Below are 7645 nucleotides of genomic sequence, written 5' to 3'. Positions count from 1 at the left end.
TTTTTTTTTTTTTTTTTTTTGTTGGGGTTTTTTTTTTTTTTTTTATTTACGCCACCCAGTTCATGGTATTTTGTTATAGCAGCCTGAGCCAAGACAGCTTCCAAGATGATGATTTTTTTTTTTTTTTTTTTTTGAGACGAAGTCTTGCTCTGTCGTCCAGGTTGGAGTGCAGTGGCGCGATCTTGGCTCACCGCAACCTCTGCCTTTTGAGTTCAAGTGATTCTCTTGCTTCAGCCTCCCCAGCAGCTGGGATTACAGGCCACGCCACTGCACCCGGCTAATTTTTGTATCTTTAGTAGAGATGGGGTTTCACTATGTTGCCCAGGCTGGTCTTGAACTCCTGACCTCAGATAATCTGCCCACCTTGACCTCCCAACGTGTTAAGATTACAGGTGTGAGCCACAGCGCTGGGCTGGACATCTTAATCTTGATAATATAGATGCAGTATAAATATTCTAGGAGCTTCACATATATCTGGTTTTTTTTTTTCTTTCTTAATGGAGTCTTGCTCTGTTGCCCATGCTGGAGTGCAGGGCACAATCTCAACCTCAGCTCACTGCAACCTCCGCCTCCTGGGTTCAAGTGATTCTCCTGCCTCAGCCTCCTGTATACTTGGGATTACAGGCACACACTACCATGCCCTTCTAATTTTTGTGTTTTTAGTAGAGATAGGGTTTCACTATGTTGATCAGGCTGGTCTCGAGCTCTGATCTCAAGTGATCCACCTGCCTCAGCTTCCATAAGCGTTGGGATTACAGGCATGAGCCACCACACCTGGCCAGGCATATATCTGTTTCATTATCAAAATGAACGACATTAAAAAATAATGAAAAATGCTTCTGTGTGTAATAACTTTATGGGATCTGGATCATTTAGTGTGATTAATATGGAAGCTTGGAATTAGAAGTGTGCAGAGAGCTAAAAGCTTCATTTTTTTCAAACAATAGTTCCACATTTGGTGTAAACTTCTCTGATGTTTAGGGAATGCAAATTAGATTATCTTAATGGTCAGTTTATGTGATAGTGTTTAATTATAATCAGTCATGAAAGTCCACAGCAGCTAGTGTTGGAAGGATTTGTAAGAATCCTGAGATCAGCTCAGTCCTGAAGATTTGAGAAACATCTCTTTCAAAATTATTTCAAAAGGGAAAAGTATTGCTTATTAAGAAAAAAACAGCACATATGATACTATGTTTGTTGCGTATTTATAAAGAATTTTCTGTCCTTTAAATGAATCTCATTAAGGGTGCTAGGTATCCAGACCCTTTTTTTTCTTTTTTTGTAATTAGGATCAGACTGAATAAAAATCACGTTTGTAAATATGTTGGTGTATTGGTTTTCTCTCATTGCCGTGAGGTATGACCATAGTTTGTAGTTTAAAACAGCATTTATCTTACCATTTTGAAGCTCAAGTCCAAAATGTGTCCTGGGGCAAGCCTGTGTTCCTTTGTATGCTCTAGGAGAGCATCTAGACCACTCTTCTTTCATTCACTTGGCCTTTTACTATTTGGAAAAGCTGTAGTATATTTTATATGCAGAAAAATTAGATGCTATAAGATCAAGGTCATAGAGATCATTTAGACTTATCCATTTATTTCATAGATAAAGATAACTGAGGCCTAGAAAGTTAAAGTCACATAGTCACTCTAGTCATTGTTTTTACTGCCACCATAGATTTATATTGGGTTTCTCCTTTAAGGTAAAGAAGAACCTGTTTAGCACTGTTCTCTATTTTCTGTCTGTTACCAAATGACTGCCTTTTGGAGAATGGTTCACTTGGACTCTTATTGGATAAACCTTTTTTGAAAACCAGACGTTCAGATTAGCTGCTTCTGCACTTACTTATTATCTCTATACCAACCTATATATTAGGGTCTCAGAACAAAAGGAGAAAAGGCAGTATATGGAAGGTTTTCTCTATATGTTTCTTTTTGGTTCATTCATTTGTGTTCAGCTGGCTTTTAAAAATTGCTTTCTGTTTGCTACTGCTGGAGGAACGCTGAATGCTTTAGAAAGGGCAGGAGGGATTGTGGAGTGTATGAGGAACTATGAGAAGGCCAGGATAGCCTGAGCACTGACTCAGAGGAAAGAAGTGGCAGGAGAGGAGGCTGTCAGTACAGAGCTTTCACAGAGCTTGAAGGATTTGGATATTTGGCCTAAAAATTGAAGGGAAGCAGTTGGAGAATTTTAAACTCCAAAAAATTTAATTCAGTTTACATTTTTTAAATGCTCTGTATGAAGATTGAATTAGAGGGGAGCTAGACAGGATGCTGGAAGCTAATGTTTAAGTGAGAGATGGTAGTCGCTTATGCTATTTTGGTGGCAAAGTGGAGAATCTGGTGGGGTGAGTAGTTTTGAAAATGGGTTTCGAGGGGTAACCCTCGAATTCCATTACTGATTGACTGTAGGGGTAAAAAACATCACCTCACTACCTTTAGAAATTATAACTGGTGTTTCTGCTTTCATTCATTTTGCCAAATTATTTTATCACCAGTTTGACTTGTTACTTTTCTTGTGGCTTTCCCATTCCTTCTTATGTCATATCTAAACTTTGGCTTTCTTCTTTTCATAATCTGTTCTCACTTTTTTTTTTCAGTCTGTCTAGTCACTTTTAATCTCTAGTTACTATAACATGTTCCTGAATGTATAGTCGATATTTTGTTATCTGTCTTATCTCTCCTGTAAGTTTCTGGCACTAAGTAAGGGCTCAATAATTAAGTGTTGAAATGGGTGTCATGATGACGTGTGATAAATACTGCCTTTTCATAAAAACAAATGGAAACATTTTAATTAAAGGTACTGGCACTTGGTGGCCATGGCAGCAACAGCAGACATTGGGGATCCGGGCTGCCGGGACCAGTTCCACTGGGTTTCACCCTCAGAGATGTCCTTCAGGGCACACCAGCAAACCAAGATGGAGCATGAGTGGAAACCTGACAAGCACGGGCTTCAGCAAATCCTGAACTTTTGAAGGAGTTCCAGTCTGTAGACACCACCATCCAGAGAACTGTGCACCAAAAACTGGAACAGTTTAATCAATATCCAGACTTTAACAACTACTTGATTTTTATTCTTATAAAATTAAAATCTGAGGATGAACCCACAAGATCATTGAGTGGTCTCATCTTGAAGAATAGTGTGAAACAGGCTTTATTAAAAGGGAATGTTTAGATAATATTGGTGACTCCTCTCCTCTGATTAGAGCCACTGTTGGTATTTTGATCACAACTATAGTCTCCAAGGGAGAATTGCAGAATTGGCCTGACCTCTTACCAAAACTGTAGCCTGTTGGATTCTGAAGATTATAACATGTGTCAGGGAACATTTGACACCCTTCAGAAGATTTGTGAAGATTCTGCTGAGATTTTAAATAGTGATGTTTTAGATCATCCTCTCAACATTATGATTCCCAAATTTTTACAGTTCTTCAAGCACAGTAGTCCAAAAATAAGGTCTCATGCTGTTGCATGTGTCAATCTGTAACTGGGGGACAAGAGCAGGGCTGCGGGGGCATTCCAATGACGCTCACTGTTCCCCAATCGAATGTGTTTTTTCCAGCTATTTGGGCTCTTACTCATCCAATAATGGGGAGGAGACCCAGGTGGCCATAGAGATACTGTTCAAGTAAATACCAGACCCAAAGAGCTTTGCAGAAAAGTTATTTATTAGGCAGAGAGAGAGAAAGAGAGAGAGAGAGAGCTCCCATGCTGTCATGGGAGGGTATCCAGAGATGGAGTCCGCACAAATAGAGAGAGAGGGCTCCCACATTGCTGTGGGAGGGGATCCCAGAGAGTGAAATCCATATAGGTAAGGGAGTAGGAGGAATTTAACCCCAGAGTTACTCTGGCCCCATTCAAGTTCTTGTCCAGTGAAAGGAGTTTTTTCCGAACTTCCTCTGGAGTGATTGTTCTTCAACTCTGATGCTGGATTGGCTGCCTGGCTCACAGTAGAGCCCCTCCTTCCAAGGCTTTTGGCGGGCTTTCTAAACAAAGGAAGCTTACTTGGGCTTTCTACCTAACCCATACTGGCGAAAGTTAGACAAAGAACTCCAGTTCCCAGATGGGAATGAAAGCAGGTTGGGCGTGTTACTGGGAAGTTCTTGCCTTTGAAACCACGCCCATTGTGGACTTGGGAAGAGAAGTTAGCATAGTCCCTCAAATCAGTCTGTCCTCAGTAGGATGTTGCACATTGATTCTTTTACTGAATTGCACACTGAATCTTTTACTGAGACTCTGTTTGCATTGGCTGCTGATGAAGAACCAGAGGTATGGAAAAATGTGTGCCTAGCACTTATGATGTTGCTCAAAGTTCAAATGGATTGTCTGCTTCCTCACATGCATAGTATAGTTGAGTACATCCTACAGAGGACTCAAGATCAAGATGAAAATGTGGCTTTAGAAGCCTGTGAATTTTGGCTAACTTTAGCTGAACAGCCATTATGCAAAAATGTACTTGTAAGGTATCTTCCTAAGTTGATTCCTGTGTTAGTGAATGGCATGAAGTATTCAGATATAGATACTGTCCTACTTAAAGATGATGTTGAAGAAGACAAGATGATTCCTGATAGTGAACAGCTTATACGGCCACATTTTCACCGATCAAGGACAGTGGCTGAGCAGTGTGATGAAGATGGAATTGAAGATGAAGACAACGTTGATGATGATGATACAATTTCTGACTGGAATCTAAGCAAATGTTCTCGCAAATGTGTATCATGATGAACTACTGCCACATATTTTGCCCCTTTTGAAATAATTATTTTTTCATCATGAATGAGTTGTTAAAGAATCAGGCATCTTGGTTTTAGGAGTCATTGCTGAAGGTTGCATGTGGGCGTGATTCCATACTTGCCTGAGCTTATTCCTTACCTTATTCAGTGCCTCTTTGATAGGAAGGCTCTTGTGTGTTCCATAACATGCTATACTCTTAGCCACTATGCACACTGGGTAGTCAGCCAGCCACCAGACATGTACCTGAAGCCATTAATGACAGAATTGCTAAAGTGCACCCTGATAGCAGCAAGAGAGCACAAGAAGCTGCCTGCAGTGCCTTTGCTACACTAGGAAGCTTGTACAGAACTTGTTTCTTACATTGCTTATATACTTGATACCCTGGTCTTTGCATTCAGTAAATACCAGCATAAGAACCTGCTCATTCATTACAATGCCATAGGAATATTAGTAGATTCAGTAGGATATCATTCACACAAATCAGAATATATTCAGATGCTAATGCCTCCACTGATCAAGACATGGAACATGTTAAAGGATGAAGATAAAGATCTCTTCCCTTTACTTGAGCGCCTATCTTTAGTTGCCACAACACTGCAGTCTGGCTTTCTTCTGTACTGTGAACCTGTGTATCAGTGTTGTATAAACCTAGTACAGAAGACACTGGCACAAGCCATGCTAAACTGTGCTCAACCAGATCAATCTGAAGCTCCAGATAAATACTTTATGATAGTGGCTCTTGATTTACTGAATGGCCTGGCTGAAGGACTTGGAGGCAACATTGAACAGCTGGTAGCCCGAAGTAACATCCTAACACTAATGTATCCTAACACGAGTACATGCAGGATAAAATGCCAGAAGTTCAACAGAGTTCTTTTGCCCTATTAGGTGACCTCACAAAAGCTTGCTTTCAGCATGTTAAGCCTTCTATAGCTGATTTCATGCCAATGTTGGGAACCAACCTAAATCCAGAATTCATTTCAGTCTGCAACAATGCCACAAGGGCAATTGGAGAAAGTTCCATTCAAATCGGTGTAGAGATGCAGCCTTATATTCTATGGTGTTGCACCAGCTTGTAGAAATCATTAACAGACCCACTACACCAAAGTTGTTAGAGAATACAGCAATAACAACTGGTCATCTTGGTTACTTTTATCCTCAAGAGGTGACCCCAATGCTACAGCAGTTTGTAAGACCCTGGTGCACCTCTCTGAGAAACATGAGACAATGAGGAAAAGGATTCAGCCTTCCTTGGAATTCGTACCATGATCAGTGTGAATCTCAGTGGTGTAATCCAAGATTTTACATTTTTTGTGATGCTGTTGCATCATAGATTAACCTAAAAGATGACCTCAGAGACATGTTCTGTAAGATCTTTCATGGATTTAAAAATCAAGTTGGTGATGAAAATTGGAGGTGTTTATCTGACAGTATCCTCTTCCCTTAAAAGAGCATCTTGCAGCTCTTTATGGTGTTTAATCTAATAGATTTAAGCTGCAGTCCCAAAATTAGGGGTCCTTCAGTCTTGGAGACTATGGGGGAGCCTCTGTAGCCAGGGAAAATGTTAACGGTGGTGGGGGTGGGTAAACCAGTAGGGAATATAATACGTAAAATCACAACTCTGCTGGAAGGGGTGGGAGGGAGGTTTTGCTGTCAAGTCTTTGTTGGGATACGTTTTAACATCTGGAGCTTTTGTGGGTGGAAATATGTCTCCAGTTACAGCTCCACACTGGATTTGAAGAAGCAAAAAAAAAAGAAAAAGTCTATTCAGTCTACTCACAAAATAGTACATTGTGGAATATTATGGGGAATTGTACCAAAGCAAGAACCATCTAAATGATGCATAGGGACAAGAAAGAAGAACATTTCTATAGCGTACAATAAAGGAAACCTAAGAATGGGAGTTACAAATAGTAAGGAAGCTTTTTTTTTAATTTAAAATTTTTTTTATATAAGTTTTTCCACACGATAGGGCCTTGTTTTGCGTGTTGATGAAGAACTATACAAACAAAGCTAATATAGTTAAAATCAGCTTGCCTTCCCATAGGAGTAGCAGGTTTCTGGAAGTTGCAATTTAAGGTACCCCAAAAAGCTAGAAATAAAACAAGCATAAGCAATGAAGCACCCTGTGAAATGCCAGATGAGTCACTCCTTTTACGTTTTTTGGGGTGGGGAGGGAGGGAGGAATAAATGGGGTAGGGCATATCAAACTAAAGATGACATCTTAATTTTGCTTTGAACATTAATGTAGCATGTATAAATTTGATGGTTGTACTTCATCAGATTTAATTTCTAGGCCAAGATGCTATTTTTTAAAGTACAGTTTAAGGTTCAGGCATGCATTCTGGCTCACAGTGGTTGAAAGTAATTTAAATTAGTGGGAAAGTAGCATGGTTGCATCACATAGAGAGATTGATATTCATTTACCTATGTTGTGCCAGTTTGTGTTGCAGTTTACCAATTCAATACAGCCTTGCATTTAAAGTTCCTTTTTAAGATTTGTGGATTTTATTTTTATTAAGAATATAGATTTATAAAGTAACTACAGTTTACAGCTAGGCCTTGAAATATCTTCTTTAGGATCTATTAGGAATAAGATTGCTACTGTATTGTGTGTAACCTGCACAGTGTGGAAAGCTGATATACCTGTGCAAAATCTTTGCCTCTGTGCTGTCAATGTGATGTGCTTTTTGCATGGTTATATGCGACAAGTGATTTTATCAAAACTTCTAAAATTTAAATTACAAGGTAAAAGATCTGTAAAAGGCTGCATAAATGTTAGTTGGCACATAAAGACAATTGTAGAAGTTGAAAAATGATTGCCGTATTTCAGTGTTTATTCCCACTCAACATACTGCCTCCTAAGCTTCCTTTTTTTTGTTGTTGTTGTTGTTTGTTTTTTTTTTTTTTTTTTT

The 7645-nt window shown here is 39.4% G+C and overlaps 1 protein-coding gene and 1 pseudogene across 1 annotated transcript in view; both read left to right on the top strand.

Moving 5' to 3' along the window:
• The window catches only part of CCSER2 (coiled-coil serine rich protein 2), a 176871-nt gene that overhangs the window by 34301 nt on the left and 134925 nt on the right, over positions 1-7645 (top strand). The gene's annotated exons all lie outside the window — the stretch shown is intronic.
• On the top strand, positions 677-6291 carry LOC108281896 (annotated as a pseudogene).

Source organism: Cebus imitator, unplaced genomic scaffold (genome assembly GCF_001604975.1).
Source record: "Cebus imitator isolate Cc_AM_T3 unplaced genomic scaffold, Cebus_imitator-1.0 Scaffold233, whole genome shotgun sequence".
In the NCBI taxonomy this organism is placed as follows: domain Eukaryota; kingdom Metazoa; phylum Chordata; class Mammalia; order Primates; family Cebidae; genus Cebus; species Cebus imitator.
Note: the sequence above shows the minus strand (reverse complement) of the source record. Positions and strands in the feature narration are given on the sequence as shown.